Genomic DNA, 24,806 nt, shown 5'->3' with positions numbered 1-24,806 from the left:
GTGTTTATCTCTAAATATTAATCATGTGTGTGTGTTAATCACTAAATATTAATCATAGTGTTTGTGTTTATCTCTAAATATTAACGAAGAGTGTGTGTTTATCTCTAAATATTAATTATACAGTGTATTTGTCTCTAAATATTAATCACAGAGTGTGTGTTTAATCCTAAATATTAATCATAGAGTGTGTTTTTATCTCTAAATATTAATCATATATTGTGTGCTTATCTCTAAATATTAATCATAGAGTGTGTGTTTATCTCTAAATATTAGCCACAGAGTGTGTTTACCTAAATATTAATCATAACTTGTGTGTTTATCTCTAAATATTAATCTTACAGTGTGTGTTAATCGCTACATATTAATCATAGAGTGTTTATCAATAAAAATTAATCACAGAGGGTATGTTTATCTCTAAATATTTATCATAGAGTGTGTTTATCTCTAAATATTAATCATAGAATGTTTACCAATAAAAATAATCACAGAATGAATATTTATCTCCAAAGACTAATCATAGAGTGAGTGTTTATCTCTAAATATTAATCACAGAGTGTGTGTTTAAATACAAATCATAGAGTATGTTTATCTCTAAATATTATTCATATAGTGTGTGTTTATCTTCTAAATACTAATCAAAGAGTTTGTGTTTATCTCTAATATTAAGCACAGTGTTGGAGTTTATCTCTGAATATTGATCATACAGTTGTATTTATCCGTAAATATTAATCATAGAGTGTATTTTCTCTAAATATTAATCATAGAGTGTGAATTTATCTCTAAATATTAATCATAGAGTGTATTTATCTCTAAATATTAATCACAGCATGTTTATCTCTAAATATTATTCATATAGTGTGTGTTTATCTTCTAAATACTAATCAAAGAGTTTGTGTTTATCTCTAATATTAAGCACAGTGTTGGAGTTTATCTCTGAATATTGATCATACAGTTGTATTTATCCGTAAATATTAATCATAGAGTGTATTTTCTCTAAATATTAATCATAGAGTGTGAATTTATCTCTAAATATTAATCATAGAGTGTATTTATCTCTAAATATTAATCACAGCGTGTTTATCTTCTAAGTATTAGTCATATAGTGTGTATTTATCTCTAAATATAAATCAAAGAGTGTGTTTTTCTCTAATATTAAGCATAGTGTCAGAGTTTATCTCCCAATATTGATCATACAGTTGTGGTTATCTCTAAATATTAATCATAGAATGTTTATCTGTAATACTAATCATAGAGTGTGAGTTTATCTCTAAATATTATTTCGAAGAGTGTGTGTTTATCTCTAAATATTAATCACAGAGTGTTTTATCTTCTAAATATTAATCATAGAGTGTGTGCTTATCTCTAATTATTAATCATAGAGTTTTTCTCTAAATTAGAATCACAGAGTGTATGTTTATCTCTAATTATTAATCATAGAGTGTTTTTCTCTAAATATTAATCACTCAGTGTGTGTTTATCTCTAAATATTAATAATAGTGTGTTTATCTCTAAATATTAATCACTCAGTGTGTGTTTATCTCTAAATATTAATCATATAGTATGTGTTTATCTCTAAATATTAATCATAGTGTGTGTTTATCTGTAAATATTAGTCATAAAGTTAGATTCATCTCTAAATATTAATCATAGAGTGTGTTTTCCTCTAAATATTAATCATAGATTATGTTTTAATTCACTGCTCCTTGTATTCCTTATATAAGTCAAATATCTGTTTTATTTCCAATTTCTAAATTATTTCTAACTCCTTGTTTATTTTCAATTTCTGTTTTATGTCTATTTCCTCATTTATTTCTAATTCCTGATTTACTTCCAATTCCTGATTTAGTTCCAATTTCTTATTTATTTCCAATTTCTCATTAATTTTAATTCCTGATATTTCTGATTTATTTCCAGTTCCTGATTGATTTTTAATTCATGATTTATTTCTAATTCCTGATTTATTTCCAATTTGATTTATTTCTCCTTTGCTTTGTCTCTAGGCTTCTCTGCATTAATTTCAAGGCACCACGGTGGCAACTGAGAAGGACCAAGAGGAGAAATAAACCAGGCATTAAAATGTTTAAAACTGTAAACAGTAATGCATGCGTGATATATAACAAACACAGAACACAGAACATGAAACACAGGTGCACACAACATGATGCTGACACATCCCTAGAGCAGTGGGCTGGGCTGTGGTCCAGCAGGATTCTGGGAAACGTAGTCCAGGGGGAATTCTGGGAAACGTAGTCCAGGAGGAATTCTGGGAGATGTAGTCCAGGAGGAATTCAGGGAAATGTAGTCCAGGAGGAATTCGGGAAATCTACTCCAGGAGGATGCTGCAAAATGTGATTCAGTAGGACTCTAGGAAACGTAGTCCTCTAGGAATTCTGGGAAATGTAGTCCTGATGGAATTTCGGGAAACTAGGTCCAAGATGATTCTGTGAAACATAAGTCCAGGAGGATTCTGGGTAATATGGTCCAGGTGGATTTTGCAAGATGTACTTCAGGAGGATTCTGGAAAATGTACTGTACTAGGAATTGTGAGAAATGTAGTGAAGAAGAATTTTGTGGATTGTGGACTATTAGGATTCTGGGAAACGTAGTGCACGAGCGATTCTGGGAAATGTAGTCTAGAAAATTCTGGCGAATATGTTCCCCGAGGATTCTGGGAAACATAGTCGGTGGGGGCATATGCAAAATCTGGTCCGAAAGGTATTCTGGGAAACATAATCATAGAGTGTTTGTTTATCGATAAATAATAATCACAGTGTGTGTGATTATCTCTAAATATTAATCATACAGTGTATGTTTATCTCAAAATATTAATCATAGAGAGTGTGTTTATCTCTTAATATTAATCAAGGAGTGAGTGTCTATCTTCTACATATGAATCATAGAGGTTGTGTTTATTTGTAATATTAATCACAGTGTGTGGGTTTATCTCTAAATATTAATAATAGTGTGTGTTTATCTCGAAATAGTAATCAAAGTGTGTGTATTAATCTCCAAGTGTTAACCACAGTGTTTGTGTTTGTCTCTAAACATTAATCATAGTGTGTTTATTAATAAATATTAATCAAAGTGCCTGCGTTTATCTCTAAATATTACTCATAGGGTACTTATCAATAAATATTATGCAAAGAGTGTATGTTTATCTTAATATTAATCATAGATTGTGTGTTTATCTCTAAATATTTACCACAGAGTGTTTATCTAAACATTAATCATAGAATGTGGGTTTATGTAAATATTAATCATAGAGTTTGTGTCTATCTCAAAATATTAATCATACATTGTGTGTTTATCTCTAAATATTTATCACAGACTGTGTTTATCTAATTATTATTCATAAATTGTGTGTTTATCTCTATATATTCATCAAAGAGTGTTTGTTTATCCCTAAATATGAATCAAAGTGTGTGTGTTAATCTCTAAATGTTAATCACAGTGTTTGTGTTTATATCTAAATATTAATCATAGAGTGTTTATCAGTAATATTAATCATAGTGTGTGTGTTTTTCTAAATATTTATCACAGAGTGTGTGTTTATCTCTAAATATTAATCATTATTAATCATAGATGTATGTTTATCTACATATCAATCATAGTGTGTGGGTTTATCACTAAATATTAATCATAGAGTGTTTATCAATAAATTAATCAAAGTGTGAATGTTTATCTGTAAATATTAATCATAGAGTGAGTGTTTATCTCTAAATATTGATTGCCGAGTGTGTGTTTATCTTTTTATTAATTATAGATTTTGTGTTTATCTTTAAATACTAATTATAGACTGTGTTTATCTCTAAATATTAATCATAGAGTGTGTGTTTATCTATAATTATTAATCACAGAGTGTGTGTTTTTCTCTAAATATTATTCATAGTGTGTGTGTTTATCTCTAAAAATTAATCATAGTGTGTTAATCAATAAATATTAATCATAGAGTGTGTGATTATCTCTAAATATTACTCATAGGGTTTTTACCAATAAATATTTGCAAAGAATGTATGTTTATCTTAATATTAATCATAGATTGTGTGTTTATCTCTAAATAATAATCTTAATGTATGTGTTTATCTAAATATTAATCATGCATTGTGTGTTTATAACTAAATATTCATTACAGAGTGTGTGTTTATCTAAATATTAATCATAAATTGTGTGTTCATCTCTAAATATTAATCTTAGAGTGTTTATCAATAAAAATTATCACAGAGTGGGTGTTTATTTGTAAATAGTAATCCTAGAGTGAGTGTTGATCTCTAATTTATAATCACAGAGTGTGTGTTTATCTCTTATATTAATCCCAGAGTTTGTGTTTATCTCTAAAATTTAATCATAGTTTGGGTGTTTATCTAAATATTAATCATAGAGTGTATGTTTATCTCTGAATATTTATATTACAGTGTGTGTTTTCTCTAAACATTGATCCCATAGTGTGTATATCTCTAAATGTTAATCATTGAGTGTGTGAATATCTCTAAATATTAATCACTGAGTGTGAGTTTATATCTAAATATTAATGATAGCGTATGTGTTTATCTTTAAATATTAACCATAGATTGTGGTTGTATCTCTAAATATTAATCACATAGTGTGTATCTAAATATTAATCATTGAATGTGTGATTACTTCTAAATATTAAACACAGTGTGTGTGTTTAACTCTATATATTAATCATAGAGTGTGTGTGTATCTCTAATATTAATCATAGAGTGTGTGATTATCTCTATATATTAATCACAATGTGTGTGTTTATCTCTAAATATACATCACAGAGTGTTTATCTAAATATTAATTATACATTGTGTGTTTATATCTAAATATTAATCTTAGAGTGTTTATCAATATAAATTATCACAGAGTGTTTGTTTATATGTAAATAGTAATGATAGAGTGAGTGTTGATCTCTAATTTATAACCATAATGTGTGTGTTTATCTCTTAATATTATTCCCAGTGTTTGTTTTTATCTCTAAAAATTAATCATAGCTTGTGTGTTTATCTTAATATTAATCATAGAGAGTGTTTTTATCTTGAAATATTAGTAATTGATCGTGTGTTTCTCTCTACATATTAATCATAGAGTGTACTTATCTCTAAATATTAATCACAGAGTGTGTGTATATCTCTAATTAGTAATAATAGAGCATGTGTTTATCGCTAAATATTAATCATAGCATGTTTATCTCCAAATATTAATCACTGAGAGTGTGTTTTTCTAAACATTAATCATAGAGTGTGTGTTTATCTCTAAATTTTACTCATAGATGTGTGTTTATCTACATATCAATCATAGTGTGTGTGTTCATCTCTAAATATTAATCATATAGTGTTTATCAACAAAAATAATCATAGAGTGGATGTTTATCTGTAAATATTATTCATAGAGTGAGGGTTTACCTACAAATATTAATCATAAAGTGAGTGTTTATCTCTAAATATTAATCACCGAGTGTGTGTTTATCTTATTATTAATCATAGATTGTGTGTTTATTTTTTAATACAAATTAAAGAGTGTGCTTATCTCTAAATATTAATCATAGAATGTGGGTTTATCTCTAAATATCAATCATAGTGTGTTTATCAATAAGTATTAATCATGGGGTATTTATTAATAAATATTGGCAAAGAGTGTATGTTTATCTTAATATTAATTATAGAGTGTGTGTTTATCTCTAAATAATAATCATAGAGTGTGTTTATCTCTAAATATTAATCATCGAGTGTTTGGTTATCTAAATATTAATCACATAGTGTGTGATTATCTAGATACTAATCACAGAGTGTTTCTATCTCTAAATATTAATTAAAGTGTGTGTGTTTATCTTTAAATCCTACTCATAGAGTGTGAGTTTATCTCTAAATGTTAAACATAGAGTGTGTGTTTATCTCTAAATATTGATCATAGTGTTATATTTACCTCTAAATATTAATCATAGTGTTTATCTCTAAATATTAATCATAGAGTGTTAGTTTAGCTCTAAATAGTAATCATAGAGTGTGTGTGTGTATCTCTAAATATTAATAAAAGGGTGTGTGTTTATCTCTCAATATTAATAGGGTGTGTGTTTATCTCTAAATATTAATCACATAGTGAGTGTATCTCTAATTATTAATCATTGAGTTGTGATTATCTCTAAATATTAATCACAGAGTGTGTGTTTATCTCTAAATATTAATCATAGAGTGTGTGTGTATCTCTAAATAGTATGTGTATCACTAAATATTAATCGAGTGTTTGATTATCCCTAAATATTAATCACAGTGTGTGTTTATCTCTAAATGTTAATCATAGAGTGTGTGTCTATCTCTAATATTAATCATAGGGTGTATTTATCTCTAAATAAAATCATAGTGTGTGCGTCTATCTCTAAATATTATTCATAGACTTTATGTTTATCTCTAAATATTAATAATAGAGTGTTTGATTATCTCTAAATATTAAACACAGAGTGTGTGTTTATCTCTAAATATTAATCATAGAGTGTATTTATCTCTAAATATAAATCATTTAGTATGTTTTTATCTTATAAATATTAATCATAGAGTGTGTTCATCTCTAAATATAAATCACTTAGTATGTGTATCTTATAAATATTATTCATAGAGTGTGTGTTCATCTCTAAATATTAATCATAGATGTGTGTCTACCGCTAAATATTAATCATAGAGTGCATGTATATCTCCAAATATTAATGACAGAGTGTGTGTTTAACCCTACAAATTAATGATAGAGAGTGTGTTTATCTTGAAATATTAAAAATAGATTGTGTGCTTATCTCTAAGTATTAATCATAGATTGTACTTATATCTAAATACTAATCATAGAGTGTTTATCACAAAATATTAATCATTGAGTGTTTGATTATCTCTAAATATTAATCACAGAATCACAGAGTGTGTGTTTATCTCTAAATATTAATCATAGAGTGTGTATTTATCTCTAATATTAATCATAGTGTGTGTTTATCTCTAAAAATTAATCATAGTTTGTGTTTTTATATAAATATAAAACATATAGAGTGAGTTTATCTCTAATATTGATCATAGTGATGTACTTATCTCTGAATATTTATTATAGAGTATTATCTCTAAATATTTATCATAGAATGTGTGTCTATCTCTACATATTAATCATAGAGTGTTTGTTTATCTCTAAATATTTATCATAGAGTGTGTTTATCGCTAAATATTAATCTTTGAGTGCATGTTTATCTCTAAATATTAATCATAGAGTGTATGTTTATCTCTACTTATTAATCATCGAGTGCATGTTTATCTCTAAATATTAATCATAGAGTGTGTGTTTATCTCTACATATTAATCATCTAGAGTGTGTTTATATTGAAATATTAATCATAGATCGTTTGTTTATCTCTAAATATTAATAATAGAATGTATGTTTATCTCTAAATATTAATCACATTGTGTGTGTATCTCAAATAAATAAACACACGATCTATGATTAATACTTATATGTAAACACACACTCTATGATTAATATTTAGAAATAAACACACACTCTATGATTAATATTTAGAGATGAACACACTCTCAGATTAATATTTAGAGATAAATACAATCTATGATTAAAAATTAGAGATTATCAAACACTCAATGATTAATATTTACAGATACACACTATTTATTTTATGGTTGTTTTTATCTCTAAATATTAATCATTGAGTGTTTATCTTTAATAATATTCATATAGTGTGTGTCAATCTCTAAATATTAATCCTAGAGTGTGTGTTTTTCTAAATATTAATCATAAAGTGCGTGTTTATCTCTAAATATTAATCATAGAGTGTTTATCAAAAAATAATCACAGAGTGCATACTCATCTGTTAGTATTAATCATAGAGTGAGGGTATATCTCCAAATATTATTCATAGAGTGAGTGTTTATCTCTAAATATTAATCACACAATGTGTGTTTATCTAAATATTAATCACAGAGTGTGTATTTATCTTTATCTATTAATCACAGTGTGTTTTTGTCTCTAAATATTAATCATAGTGTGTGTGTTTATCTCTAAATATTAATCAAAGTGTGTGTTAATCTCTAAGTGTTCATCACAGTTTTTGTGTTAACTCTAAAAATTAATGATAGTGTGTTTACCAATAAATATTAATCACAGACTGTGTGTTTATCTTTAAATATTAATCATAGTGTTTGTTTTTGTCTCTAAATATGAACCATAGTGTGTGTCTTTATCTCTAAATATTAATCATAGCGTGTTTATCAATCAATATTAAACCAGAGTGTGTGTTTATCTCTTAATATTAATCACAGAGTGTGTGTTTATCTCTAAATATTAATCATAGTGTGAGTTGGTATCTCTAAATATTAATCGTAGAGTGTGTGTTTATCTCTAAATATTAATAATAGTGTGTATGTTTATCTCTAAATATTAATCATAATGTGTGATTTATATCTAAATATTAATCATAGTGTGTGTGTTTTGTCTCTAAATATTAATCATATAATGTGGGTTTATCACTATATCTTAATCATAGTGTGTGTGTTTATCTAAATATTATCATAGTGTCTGTATATCTCTAAATATTAATCACAGAGTGTGTGTTTATCTAAACATTAATCATAGAGAGGGTGTTTATCTCTCAATATTAATATAGAGTTTGTGTTTTTCTCTCAATATTAATCTTAGAGTGTTTATCGATAAATATTAATCACAGAGTGTGTTTTTATCTCTAAATTTTAGTCATATATTGACTGTTTATCTCTAAATATTAATCATAGTGGATCTCTTTAACTTTAAATAATAATCACCGTGTGAGTGTTTATCTCTAAATATTATCTTAGAGTATGTTTATATCTAAATATTAATCACAGAGTATGTGTTTATCTTAATATTGATCACAGATTGTGTGTTTATCTTTATATATTAGTCACAGAGTGTGTTTTTCTCTAAATATTAATTATACACTGTGTGTTAATCGATGAATATCAATCATAGAGTGTTTATCATTAAAAATTAATCACAGAGTGTATGTTTATCTCTAAATATTTTTCAGAGTTTGTGCTTATCTAAATATTAATCTTAAATTATGTGTTTATCTCTAAATATTAATCATAGAGTATGTGTTTATCTCTAAATATTAATCATAAAACGTGTGTTTATGTAAATATTAGTCAAAGATTTTGTGTTTATCTCAAAATAATAATCATACATAGTTTGATTTTTCTACGAATATTAATCACCGTGTGTGTTTATCTTATTATTAATCATAGATTGTGTTTTTATTTTTGAATACTAATAATAGAGTGTGTTTATCTCTAAATATTAATCATAGTGTTGTGTTAATCTCTAAATATTAATCAAGTGCTTGGGATTATCACTAATATTAATCATAACATATTAATCAATAAATATTTGCAAAGAGTGTATGTTTTTCTTAATTTTAACCATAGAGTGGGTGTTTATTTCTAAATAATAATCATAGAGTGTTTATCAATAAACAAAATCACAGAGTGGTTGTTTATCTGTTAATAGTAATCATAGAGTGAGTGTTTATATCTAAATTATAATCATAAAGTGTGTGTTTATCTCTTAATATTAATCACTGAGTTTGTGTTAATCTCTAAAAATTAATCATAATTTATGTGTTTTTCTAAATATTAATCATAGAGAGTGTTTATCTTGAAATATTAATCATAGATTATGTGTTTATCTCTAAGTATTAATCATAGATCGTGTGTTTATCTCTACATATTAATCATAGAGTGTATTTATCTCTAAATATTAATCATAGAGTGTGTGTTTATCTCTAAATATTAATCATAGAGTGTATTTATCTCTAAATATTAATCATAAAGTGTTTGTGTCTCTCTCAATATTAGTCATAGTGTGTGTGTGTTTATATATAAATATTAATCAGAGTGTGTGTTTATCTACATATTAATCATAGAGTGTATGTTTATCTCTAAATATTAATCAAAATGTGTTTGCTAATCTATAATATTAATAAATTGTTTTTATTTATCCATTAAAATTAATAATGGGGCGTTTATCAATAAATATTAATCAGAGTGTGTGTTCATCTTAATATTAATCATAGAGTGTGTGTTTATCTCTATATATTAATCCTACAGTGCTTATCAATGAAAATAATGACAGAGTGGTTGTTCATCTGTAAATAGTAATAATAAAGTGGGTGTTTATCCCTAAATTATAATCAGTGTGTGTTTGTTTATCTCTAAATATTAAACACAGTGTGTGTTTTTATCTTAATATTAACACTAGATTGTGTGTTTATCTCTATTAATCGTAGAGTGTGTTTATCTCTAAATATTAATCATAGACTGTTTATCAATAAGCATAATCACAGAGTGGGTGTGTATCTGTAAATAGTAATCATAGAGTGTGTTTATCTCTATATTAATCACAGATTGTGTGTTTATCTAAATATTAATCATAAATTGTCTGTTTATCTCTAAATATTAATCATACAGTGTGTGTTGACCGCTAAAATAATCATAGAGGGTTTATCAATAAAAATTAATCATGGACTGTGTTTATCTCTATATATTAATTACAGATTGTGTGTTTATCTAAATATGAATCACAAATTGAGTGTTTTTCTCTAAATATTAATCCTTCAGTGTGTGTTAACCGGTAAATATAAATCATATTGTGTTTATCAATAAACATTAATCACAGAGTGTATGTTTATCTGTACATATTTATCACAGTGTAGGTGCTTATCTAAATATTAATCATTGAGTGTGTTTATTACTAAATATTAAACATAGAGTGTGTGTTTTTCTAATTAAATATAGAGTGTGTGTTTATCTCTAAATATTAATCACAGATATGTGTTTATCTACATATTAAATATAGTGTGTTTTTTATCTCTAAATATTAATCATAAGGTGTTTATCAATAAGAGTAATCACAGAGTGGGTATTTATCTGGTAATATTAATCATAGAGTGAGGGTTTATCTCCAAATAATCATAGAGTGAGTGTTTATCTCTAAATATTAATCACAGAGTGTGTGTTTATCTCTAATTACTAATCATCGAATTTGTATTTCTAAATATTAATCATAGACTGTGTGTTTATATCTAAATATTAATCAGTGTGTTTGTCTGTAATACTAATCTTACAATGTGTGTTTATCTCTAATTATTAACCATAGAGTGTTTATCTCTAAATATTAATTATAGAGTGTATTTATCTCTAAATATTAATCATAGAGTGTGTGTTTATCTCTACATATCAATCATAGAGAGTGTGTTTATCTTGAAATATTAATCATAGATTATGTTTTTATCTCTAAGTGGTAATCATAGATCGTGTGTTTATCTCTAAATATTAATCATAGTGTGTGCTTATCACTAAATATTAATCATAGAGTGTGTTTATCTCTAATATTGATCACAGTGATGTATTTATCTCTAAATATTAATTATAGAGTGTTTATCTCTAAAAATTTATCATAGAGTGTGTGTCTATCTCTAAATATTAATCATAGTGTTTGTTTATCTCTAAATATTAATCATAGTTTGTGTGTTTATCTCTAAATATTAATCATAGAGTGTGTCCATATCTCTAAATATTAATCATAGACTGTGTGTTTATCTCTAAATATTAATCATAGCGTGAGTGTCTATATCTACATATTAATGATAGAGGTTGTGTTTAGCTGTAATATTAATCACAGTGTGTGGGTTTATCTCTAAATATTAAACATAGAGTGTGTGTTTATATCGAAATATTTCTCTTTTTGTGACTGGGTTACCTCACTCAGGATGGTTTCTTCTAGTGTCATCCATTTGCCTGCGAATCTCATGATTTCATTATTTTTTTCTGCTGAATAGTACTCCATTGTGTAGATGTACCACATTTTCTCTATCCACTCTTCGGGTGAGGGACATCTAGGTTGCTTCCAAGTTCTGGCTATTACAAATAAAGCTGCTATGAACATAGTGGAACAGATATCTTTGTTGTATGAATGGGCGTCTTTTGGATATATGCCTAAGATTGGAGTTGCTGGGTCTTGTGGTAGGTTTTTTCCCATTTTTCTGAGGAATCTCCATACTGATTTACAAAGTGGCTGAACCAGTTGGCACTCCCACCAGCAATGGAGCAGTGTCCCCCTTTCACCACATCCTCTCCAGCATAAATTGTCATTGGTGTTTTTGATTTTAGCCATTCTGACAGGAATGAGATGGTATCTCAGAGTTGTTTTGATTTGCATTTCCCGGATAGCTAAGGATGTTGAACACTTTCTCAAGTTCCTCTCAGCCATTTTAGACTCCTTTATTGAAAACTCTCTATTTAGTTCTGCAGCCCACTTTTTAATTGGGTCCTTTGATGTTTTAGAGAGTTGCTTCTTGAGTTCTTTGTAAATTTTGGAGATCAACCCTCTGTCAGATGTGGGATTAGTGAATATTTTTTCCCATTCTGTGGGCTGCCTTTTTGTCTTGCTGACTATGTCCTTTGCCTTACAGAAGCTTCTCAGTTTCAGTAGGTCCCATTTATTAATTGTTGATCTCACTGTCTGTGCGACTGGTGTTATGTTCAGGAAGCTGTCTCCTGTACCAATTCGTTCAAGGGTACCACCCACTTTCTCTTCTAAGAAGTTCAGTGTGTCTGGATTTATGTTGAGGTCTTTGATCCATTTGGACTTAAGTTTTGTGAATGGTGATAAACATGGATCGATCCGCATTCTTCTACATGCCAGTCTCCAGTTATGCCAGCACCATTTGTTGAAGATGCTTTCTTTATTCCATTGTATATTTTTAGCTTCTTTGTCAAAGATCAGACGTTCGTAAATGTGTGGGTTAATACTCGGGTTCTCAATTTGATTCCATTGGTCTTTTTGTCTATTTTTGCGCCAATACCAAACTGTTTTCAGGACTATAGCTCTATAATAGAGCTTGAGGTCAGGGATGGTGATGCCTCCGGACGTTGCCTTGTTGAACAGGGTTGTTTTGGTTATCCTGGGTCTTTTGTTTTTCCATACAAAATTGATTATTGTTCTTTCAAGGTCTGTGAACAATTGTGCTGGGATTTTAATGGGGATTGCATTGAATCTGTAGATTGCTTTTGGCAGGATTGCCATTTTTACTATATTGATCCTACCTATCCAAGAGCATGGGGGATCTTTCCATTTTCTGAGGGCTTCTTTAATTTCTTTTTTAAAAAATTCAAAGTTCTTGCGAGACAGGTCTTTCACTTGTTTGGTTAGCATTACCCAAAGGGATTTTATGTTGTTTGTGGCAATTGTAAAGGGTGATGTTTCTCTGATTTCTTTTTCAGCCCTTTTATCATCTGTATATAGTAGGGCTACTGATTTTCTTGAGTTGATCTTGTAGCCTGCCACTTTGCTGAAGGTGTTAATCAGCTGTAAGAGTTCCCTGGTAGAGTTCTATGGGTCATTGATGTAAACTATCATATCATCTGCATATTAATAACAGAGTGTGTGTTTATCTAAATATTAATCATAAATTGTGTGTTTATCTCTAAATACTAGTCATACACTGTGTGTTAATCATAGGGTGTATATCAATAAAAGTTAATCACAGAGTGTATGTTTATCTCTAAATATTGAGCACAGAGTATGTGTTTATCTAAATATTAACATAAGTTGTGTGTTTATGTCTAAATATTAATAATACAGTGTGTGTTTATCTCTAAATATTAATCATAGAGTGTTTATCAATAAAAATAATCGCAGAGTGGGTTTTTATTTCTAAATCATAATCATAGAGTGTTTGTTTATCTCTAAATATTAATCATAGAGTGTGTTTATCACTAAATATTAATCATAGGGTGTGTTTATCTCTAAATTATAATCATAAAGTGTTTATTTCTAAATATTAATCATAGAGTGTTTATCAATATAAATAATCACAGAGTGGATGTTTATCTCTAAATGTTAATCATAGAGTGTGTGTTTATCTCTAAATATTAGTCATACAGATTTATTTAATATCTATATATTAATCATAGAGTATGTGTTTATCTGTAAATATTAATCATAGTGTGTGTTTTTCTAAATATTATTCAGAGTGAGTGTTTATCTACATATTAATCACAGAGTGTCTGTTTATCCCTAATATTAATCGTAGAATGTTTATCAATAAATTTAGTCGAAGACTGTATGTTTATCTCTAAATATTGATTAGATAGTTTCTGTTAATCTCTAAATATTAATCACAGTGCTTGTGTTTATCTTGAAATATTAATCATAGAATGTTACCAATTAACATAATCACAGAGTGGGTGTTTATCTTAATATTAATCATAGGTTGTGAGTTTATCTTTAAATATTAATCATAGAGTGTGTTTATCTCTATATATTAATCATAGAGTGTGTGTTTTACTAAATATTAATTACAGAGTGTGTGTTTATCTCTAAATATTAATCACAGAGTGTGTGTTTATCTAAATATTGATCATAAATTGTGTGTTTATCTCTAAATATTAATCATACAGTGTGTGTTAATCGCAATATATTAACCATAGTGTTTGTCATTAAAAATTAATCACAGAGTGTATGTTTATCTCTAAATATGAATCACAGAGTGTGTTTTTATCTCTAAATATTAATTATAGAGTGTTTATCAATAAAAATAATCAAAGAGTGAGTGTTTATCTCCCAAAATTAATCATAGAGTGAGTGTTAATCTTATATTAATCATAGATTGTGAGTTTATCTTTAAATATTAATCATAGAGTGTGTTTATCTCTAAATATTAATCACATAGTGTGTGTTTATCTCTATATATTAATCACAGAGTGTGTTTATCTTAATATTAATCATAGAGAGTGTGTATCTGCAAATATTAATTATACAGTGTGTTTACCTGAATATTAATCACAGAGCGTGTTTTTATCTTATTTTTAATCATAGATTGTGTGTTTACCTTTAAATACAAATCATAGAGTGTGTTTACCTGTAAATATCAATCATAAATTGTGTGTTCATCTCTAAATATTAATCATAGACTCTGTTTTTATCTAAATATTTATCATAAATTGTGTTTATATTAATCATCGAGTGTGTGTTTATCTCTAAATATTAATCATAGTGTATTATCAATATATTATGCAAAGAGTGTATGTTTATCTTAATATTAATCATAGAGTGTGTTTATTTCTAAATATTAGTCATAGAGAGTTTATCAATAAACATAATCACAGAGTGGGTGTTTGTCTGTAAATAATAATCATAAAGTGAGTTTTTATCTCTAAATATTAATCACAGTGTGTTTATCTTAATATTAATCATAAATTGTGTGTTTATCTCTAAATATTAATCACAGAGTGTGTGTTTATCTCTAAATATTAATCATAGAATGTGTGTTTATCTAAATATTAATCATAAATTGTGTGTTTATCTCTAAATATTAATCATAGAGTGTATGTTTATCTCTAAATATTAATCATGGAATGTGTGTTTATCTAAACATTATTATATAATATATTATATATAATCTCTAAATATTAATCATAGAGTGTATGTTTATCTTCTAAATACTAATCATAGAGTGTGTGTTTATCTCTAATATTAAGCACAGTGTCAGAGTTTATCTCTCAATATTGATCATACAGTTGTATTTGTCTCTAAATATTAATCATACAGTGTTTATCTGTAAGACTAATCATAGAATGTGGGTTTATCCCTAAATATTAATCATGGAGTGTCGCGTCTGCTTCTCAGCCTGTGTCCGAGAATGTGCGGAGGGTGTCGGGGATTGACAACACAGAGACTCGTTCAACGATACAAAGAAAACTTTACACAGGCTCCAAAAAGGTTCAAGAAAACTTCCTAAGATAGGCTCCCACCAGAGAAGCTTCTGCTCTCTCCTCTCTCCTGGCTGGTTCTGCTCTGACCCAGAGGTGCATGTGTGTGGGTTTTTTAGGTGCGATTAGTCTTTGGACAAGGTCGAGGTCAGGGCGGTTTCCGTGGGAAAGCATTTTCCAGGAACTTATTGTATCGTTTTTTGGAAACATGTTTTTACTAAACATTGTCTTACAGCTGCCTACTCCCAGGCAGAAGGGGAAGTGGGTCTCTGCTCAAGGTCTGGTGTTCCCACAATTTACCCCTTTTTATTTTCAAATGAGGCACTCCTGGCTTAGGTCAAGTAGGGTCACCCTCCCTTTCCCGTCTTTGGGGGACCTTGAACCCCTGTCTTAGGTGGGAGGGGTCTTCCCCACAGGTTGCCTGTCGTCGGAGACACCACAACCTTAAATCATCTGTAACCAACCTTCATGGCCATCGGGATTGCCATGGGCTAAGCTAAGCAATACTTGGTTACGGATCTCTTGCCTCTGAAACAAGGCACGTTTGAGCTCGGCATAAAGCCAGAATGCCTACTGCCACTGCCACCATTTCCAGGACCCCCATTGACATAGCGCCTCTCCATCACCGTACCCATCACCAGATCTGGGCCAAAACATTCTACCAGCCTTCGTCTGTTACAAGGGTAACCTGCACGTGATTTACATTCTGTTACAAGGGTAACCCGCATGTGATTTACATTTACAATTTGATAAAGTTTACAATCGTTTCAAGATCTGCTCAGGAAAGCATTTAGAAAGTGCACTTGCACAGATACATTAGGTACAATCATTGATGTTACACATGTAGCATTATGAAAAATATGAACAATAGGCTTGTTGCACTATCCACAGAGCACCAATTTGTTCCTGTGGTGATGTAGTTTGTTGATTTAACGTCAGCTGATTATGCGACTTGAGTCAAAGTCTCCTTTTTGTCGCATTAGGACAAGTTGCATTTCTCCAGAAAAATACACTGGCCTAGGCATGATTCCAGAAACAGGAACCATCAAGTCTGATATTTCAAGTGACCATGTCCTGTTCAAATACTGAAAAGAGGCTTTTGTCACTCATCATAGTCCATACCAATGTGCAAATATTTTATATGGGTCCTTTTTTCCCCTAAAGGGAAAACTGGCAAAATGAATTCTGTTGTTTCAAGGTGTGTCAAGGGCAGACAGTTAGTCTTTTCAGTTCTCTGTTGGCTTCGGTCTGGAAGGTTGATGCAGAAGGTCTGTTGAGAAACTGGAAATCTCGAACCGACTGTTTTCTTTCTTTCTTGGGCTCTAGATTCGATGCCATCAAGGGTCAGCAACACTGATTTAGGAGATCTCACTCAAACTGGCTTAGGTAGGCTCCCATGGTCTCAGGTCCAGTTTTTCTCTGCTCCATGCATCTCACTAAATGGTCTAACAGCTGTTGAAGCTTTATTCTTTTCCTGCAAGAAAACACAAACATGCCCTTGACCCCAAATTAGGGTCTTCTCCACTGTCTAGTGCATGGATGTCTCCATTTGGCCTGAGCAATGGTTGCTCAAGTTCCATCATGTCAGAATCTGTCTGAAGCTCACTGGCATTCACATTATAAAATTTTTGAATGAGGAGTGTATTATTGGATGGGTCATGTGGGGACTGGGGACATTATTCCCCCTTTTCTATTTTCTAAAAAAATTTTTTTGAACTGTTGAAGCTGGACTATAACAGTAGAAGGATTTGTCTACTCTCCTTGGTTGACTATCTAGGTAAATTGGGATTACTACTTAGATTATTTGTAGATGCCCATTAAAAAGGACATATCCATTAAATATTTCCCAAAAACTTCTGAAAATCACTCAAAGATTGTAAACTATACTGTGTCCAAATAACTTTTGAAAATTATTTGAAGTCTGTGAGCAGTCTTTCCCAATCTAACCTGTAGAGCTCTCACTAGCTGACAAGGCCTCATTTGCATCTTAAATTTTTCTGTTAAAACATTAACAGACTGGCTGGATGTTCCTTTTGGCTATATTTAAAGCAATTTAGGTAGTTTCTTAACTATTTTTGAAGGGATTTAAGTATCCTTTTAATCATATAAGCAGTTCACACTCATGCATTCACAATCACATTTCATACATACCGGTGTGGCCACACCATACATTCAGAACATACATGCATCTTTCAGTCATCCTTTTTCCCTAGGTCGTGATTAGTCTGTTGCAATGAAGCTTCCTTAATTGAAATCTATGTAAAAGAACAACTCCAGCCAATCCTTGAACTAAAAGGGTTAAAAAGTCCTGTATGTTTTTTATCATTTCTCCATTTGAGCTACAGTCATGGGGTACAGCCGTACCTACTCCTTGTAATTCTGTAGATGCAAGGTGGAGAGGCCAGGCTTTGGCCAAAAGTTTTTAGAGATGACTCACAAAATAGAACTTAAATGTAAACAAAATTTTCCATTCCATATACCTTTGTCTTTTTCTTTTTCTTTTTCTTTTACTTAATACCAGTACCTCCTTTATTAACTGTTACCAATTTTCAGTTTACCCACTTTTAATCCACCCTCCAACTGAGGGCGATCTCTCAGGGTCCCCTTACTTTCCTGACCTTGGTGTCAGGGGAAGGCCTGGAGATTTAATCCAATCCACCCTCCAACCTAGGGTGATCTCTCAGGTTCCCCTTTCTTTCCTGACCTTGGTGTCAGGCGAAGGCCTGGAGATTTAATCCAGTCCACTCTCCAACCTAGGGTGATCTCTCAGGTTCCCCTTTCTTTCCTGACCTTGGTGTCAGGCGAAGGCCTGGAGATTTAATCCAATCCACCCTCCAACTGAGTGCAATCCCTCAGGTTCCCCTTTCTTTCCCAACCTTGGTGTCAGGTACTGGAGATGTAATCCGGTACCCCTATCTTGGTACCCCTTTGTAACACATCCGCATAGCCTTACTGGCCAGCCTTTTAGATCTCTCAGTTCCCCTTTACTTTCCTGACCTCAGTGGATCAGGCGAAAGACTGGAGATTTTTTATTTTATTTCTTATTAAGCTAAAGCAGTTAGAAAGAAAGGGTCTTCTGAAGATGAAGGAATGGAAGAGACTGTTTCCTCCAAAGCTAAAGCAGTTAGAAAGAAAGGGTCTTCTGAAGATGAAGGAATGGAGGAAACTGTCTCCTCCAAAGCTAAAGCAGCTAAAAAGAAAGGCTCTTCTGAAGATGAAGGAATGGAGGAAACTGTCTCCTTCAAAGCTAAAGCAGCTAAAAAGAAAGGGTCTTCTGAAGATGAAAGAATGGAGTGTGTGTGTATCTTTTAAATATTAATAATATAGTGTGTGCTTATCTCTAAATATTATTTCAAAGTGTGTGTTTATCTCTAATTATTAATCATAGAGGGTTTATCTCTAAATATTAATCACAGAGACTGTGTTTATCTCTAATTATTAATCATAGAGTGTTTATCTCTAATATTAATCATAGAGTGCATGATTCTCTCTAAATATTAATCCCAGGGTGTGTGTTTATCTCTACATATTAATCATAGAGAGTGTGTTTATCTTGGAATATTAATTATAGATTTGTGTTTATCTCTAGGTATTAATCATAGATCGTGTGTTTATCTCTAAGTATTAATCAATTTAGCGTATTTATATCTATATATTAATTATAGAGCAGGTGCTTATCTCTAAATATTATTTCACAGTTGTGTCTTTATCTCTAATTATTAATCATAGAGTGTTTATCTCTAAATATTAATCATATAGTGTGTGTTTATCTCTAAGTATCAATCATAAATCGTGTGTTTATCTCTAAATATTAATCATAGAGTGTGTGTTTATCTCTACATATTAATAATATGTATGCATTTATCTCTTAAATATTAATCATAGAGTGTGTTTTTATCTCTGAATATTAATCACAGAGTATGTGTTTATCTCTAATTATTAATCATTGAGTGTTTATCTCTAAATATTAATCATAGATGTGTGTTTATCTCTTAATATTAATCATAGAGTGTGTGTTAATCTTTAAATATTAATCATAGATTGTATTAATCTCTAAATATTAATAATTGAGTGTGATTATATCTACATATTAATCACAGATTGTGTTTTTATCTTCTAAATATTAATCAGAGAGTGTCTGCACATCTCTAAATATTAATCATAGATTGTGTTTTTATCATCTAAATATTAATCATAGAGTGTGTGTTTATCTTCTACAAATGAATCATAGATTGAGTATTAATCTCTAAATATTAATCACAGAGTGTTATAATCTCTAAGTATTAATCATAGTGTGTGTGTTTATCTCTAAATATTAATCATAGAGTGTGTGTTTATCTCTAAATATTATTCACACAGTGTGTGCATCACTAAATATTAATCATAGAGTGTGGGTTTATCTCTAAATATTAATCACAACCTGTGTCTTTATCTTCAAATATTAATCACATAGTGTATGTTTATCTCTAAATATTAATCATACAGTGTATTTATCTAGAAATATTAATCACAGAGTGTGTGTTTAACTTTAATTAATTATAGATTGTATTTATCTCTAAATATTATTCATACAGCGTGTGTTTATCTCTAATATTAAGCGTAGAGTCGGAGTTTATCTTTAAATACTGATCATACAGTTGTATTAATCTCTAAATATTAATCATAGAGTGTCTATCTCTAATATTACTCATAGTGTGTGTTTTTATCTATAAATATTAATCACAGAGATTGTGTTTATCTTTAATTATTAATCATAGAGTGTTTTTCTCTAAATATAAATCATAGATCTTTTGTTTACTCTGAATTTTAATCATGGAGTGCGTGTTAATCTCTAAATTAATTCACAGAGTGAATATATCTGTACATATTAATCATAGAGAGTGTGTTTATCTTGATATATTATTTCATTGATTGTGTGTTTATCTCTAATTATTAATCTTGGAGCATATTTGTATCTAAATATTAATCATAGAGTGTGTTTTCTCTAAATATTAATAATAGAGTGTGTGTTTTTCACTAAATATTAATCACAGTGTGTGTTTTATCTCTAAATAATAATCACATAGTGTATGTATTTTTCAATATTAATCATTGAGTGTGTGTTTATCTCTAAATATTAATCACAACATTTGTATTTACCTCAAATATTAATGACAATGTGTCTTTTTCTTCCAAATATTTATATGGAGTTTGTGGTTATTATGAATATTATACACAGAATGTGTGAATATCTAAATATTAATCACAGAGTTGTGTTTATCTCTAAATGTTAATCGTAGAGTGTTGTTTATCTCTTTTTTATCATTTTTTATTTTAATTTTAAATAGCTTGTTTTACATGTCAATCCCAGTTCCCTCTCCCTCCCCTCCTCCCGCATCCCTCTTCCCCCCACCCACACACATTATTGCCAAATCCTTCCACATAGGGGATACCTAGAGTCTGTCATTTTATTCTGGGTAGGGTCCAGGCACTCCGCTGAGAGTCCAGGCTGAGAAAGCATCCCTCTTTGTGCTATAGGCACACGAAGACTGTTTGTATATCAGGGATAGACACTGATCCACAGCTCAGGGCCCCATAGGTTGCCCAGGCCTTCTCACTGACACTCACATTTGGGGGGTCCAGATCAGTCCCATGCTGGCCTCCCCACTGACAGATCTGGGGTCCAAGAGCTCTCCCCTGTTCAGATCAGCTGTCTCTGCTGGATTTGCCAGCCCATTCTTTGCCAATTTGCTCATCACTCCTCTCTCTCTGTCACTGGGTTCCTTGGGTTCAGTTCAGTGATTAATTGTGTGTTTGCCTCTGCTTCCATCAGTCACAGGATGAAGGCTCCCGGATGGTTATAGACATCAAGTTCATTATCAGGGATGGGCATTCGAGGTGGTCTCTCCACTATTGCTTAGCTTGCCAATTGGTGTTATCCCTTTAGATCACTCGAGGTCACTCTGGTGCCTGATCTGTATTCGATCCTATGATTCCCTCTTCCTCCTATTCTACCCCCACCCCTCAACTTCCTGTTCCCCCATGACCAACTCTCTTCCTCTTCACCCCTCTCTTCTTCCCAGGTCCCACTTCCCCCTACCCCTCGCCGTGTTCCCCATCCATTCAGAGGATCTTGTCTCAATCCTCTTCTCTTGAGTACTATGCATATATGCATATCTTTTAGGTTCTTTCCTGTTTCCCAGACTCTCTATCAGTGGAAGTGCAGACTGGCACTATCCTGATCCATGTCTAGACATCCATATATGTAGTGAGTACATACCATGTTTGTCTTTTGGCGACTGGGTTACCTCACTCAGGATGGTTTCTTCCAGTGCTATCCATTTCCCTGCGAATTTCAAGATTCCATTGTTTTTTTCTGCTGAGTAATACTCCATTGTGTAAATGTACCACATTTTCTCTATCCACTCTTCAGTTGAGGGGCATCTAGGTTGCTTCCAGGTTCTGGCTATTACAAATAATGCTGCTATGAACATAGTGGAGCAGATGCCCTTGTTGTATGAACTTGCCTCATTTGGATTATATGCCTGAGAGTGGAATTGCTGGGTCTAGTGGTAGATTAATTCCCATTTTCCTGAGGAATCTCCATACTGATTTCCAAAGAGGCTGTATGAGTCGGCACTCCCACCAGCAGTGGAGGAGTGTTCCCCTCTCTCCACATCCTCTCAAGTATGAATTGTCTTCGGTGTTTTTGATTTTAGCCATTCTGACAGGCAGTAAGATGGTATCTCAGAGTTGTTTTGATTTGCATTTCCCTGATGGCTAAGGATGTTGAGCACTTTCTTAAGTGTCTCTTGGCCATTTTAGCCTCCTCTACTGAGAATTCTCTATTTAGCTCTGTACCCCACCTTTTAATTGGATCCTTTGGTGTTTTGGAGACTTGTTTCTTGAGTTCTTTGTAAATTTTGGAGATTAGCCCTCTGTCAGATGTAGGGTTAGTGAATATCTTTTCCCATTCTGTGGCCGGCCTTTTTGTCTTTTTCACGGTGGCCTTTGCCTTACAGAAGCTTTTTAGTTTCAGAAGGTCCCATTTGTTAATTGTTGAATTTGGTGCCTGTGCCACTGGTGTTATGATTAGGAAGTGGTCTCCTGTACCAACTCGTTGAAGAGTATCTCCCACTTTCTCTTCTAAAAGTTTCAGTGTGGCTGGATTTATGTTGAGATCTTTGATCCATTTGGACTTAAGTTTTGTACAAGGCAATAAACATGGATCTATCTGCAGTCTTCTTCATACCAGTACCCAGTTATGCCAGCACCGTTTGTTGAAGATGCTTTCTTTTTTCCATTGTACAGTTTTAGCTTCTTTGTCAAAAATCAAGTGTTCATAGGTGTGTGGGTTAAAATTAGGGCTTTCGATTCGGTTCCATTGGTCTACCTGCCTATTTTTGTGCCAATACCAAGCTGTTTTCAGGACTATAGCTCTATAATGGAGCTTGAAGTCAGGTATGGTGATGCCTCCTGAAGTTCCTTTATTGTATAGGGTTGTTTTGGCTATGCTGGGCCTTTAGTTTTTCCATATAAAGTTGATTAATGTTCTTTCCAGGTCCTTGAAGAATTGTGATGGAATTTTGATAGGGATTGCATTGAATCTGTAGACTGCTTTTGGCAAGATTGCCATTTTTATTATGTTGATCCTACCAATCCAAGAGCATGGGAGATCTTTCCATTTTCTGGTATCTTCTTTGATTTCTTTCTTTAAAGACACAAAGTTCTTGATATACAGGTCTTTCACTTCCTTGGTTAACATTATCCCCAGATATTTGAGGCTGTTTTTGGCTATTGTAAAGGGTGATGTTTCTCTGATTTCTTTCTCAGTCACTTCATCATCTGTATATAATAGGGCCACTGATTTTTTGTGTTTACATTGTATCCTGCCACATTGCTGAAGGTGTTTATCAGCTCTAGGAGTAATCTTGCAGTGTTTTTCGGGTCACTTATGTAAAGTATCATATCATCTGCAAATAGTTAAAGATTTACTTCTTCATTTTCCTATTTGTATCCCCTTTATCTCCTTTTGTTGTCTTATTGCTGTAGCTAGAACTTCAAGTACAATATTGAAGAGATATGGAGAGAGTGGACAGCTTTGTCTTGTTCTTGATTTTAGAGGAATTGCTTTGAGTTTCTCTCCATTTAGTTTGATGTCCGCTGTTGGTTTACTGTATATTGCTTTTATTATATTCAAGTACGTTCCTGTTATCCCTGATCTCTCTAAGACCTTTATCATGAAGGGGTGTTGGATTTTGTCAAAGGATTTTTCAGCATCTAGTGAGATGATTGTGTGGTTTTTCTTTCGCAGTTTGTTAATATGGTGGATTACATTGATAGATTTTCTAATGTTGAACCATCCCTGCATTCCTGGGATGAAGCCTACTTGATCATGGTGGATGATTTTTCTGATGTGTTCTTGAATCCGGTTTGCGATTATTTTAATGAGTATTTTTGCATCGATGTTCATGAGGGAAATTGGTCTATAGTTCTCTTTCTTAGTTGTGTCTTTGTGTGGCTTGGGTATCAAGGTAATTCTAGCCTTATAAAAAGAGTTTGGCAGTGAGCCTCCAGCTTCTATTGTGTGGAATACTTTGAGGAGTATTGGAGTTAACTCTTCTTTGAATTTCTGGTAGAATTCTGCACTGAAGCCTTCTGGGCCTGAGCATTTTTTTTGTTTGGGAGACTTTTGATGACTGCTTCTATTTCATTAAGGGTTATATGTCTATTTAGATTGTTTATCTGCACATGATTTAGTTTTGGCAAGTGATATCTATCCAGGAAATTGTCCATTTCCTTTAAATTTTCAAATTTTGTGGAGTACAGATTTTCAAAGTATGCCCTGATGATTCTCTGGATTTCCTCAGAGTCCGTTGTTATGTCCCCTTTTTCATTTCTGGTTTTGTTAATTAGCATGTTCTCTCTCTGTCTTTTGTTTAGTTTGGACAGAGGTGTGTCTATTTTGTAGATTTTCTCAAAGAACCAACTTTTTTTTTCTTTAAAATATTCTAATTTATTTATTGATTTTCACCATGT

The sequence above is a fragment of the Mesocricetus auratus genome, unplaced genomic scaffold (assembly GCF_017639785.1).
Source record: "Mesocricetus auratus isolate SY011 unplaced genomic scaffold, BCM_Maur_2.0 Super-Scaffold_100101, whole genome shotgun sequence".
Lineage (NCBI taxonomy): Eukaryota > Metazoa > Chordata > Mammalia > Rodentia > Cricetidae > Mesocricetus > Mesocricetus auratus.
Note: the sequence above shows the minus strand (reverse complement) of the source record.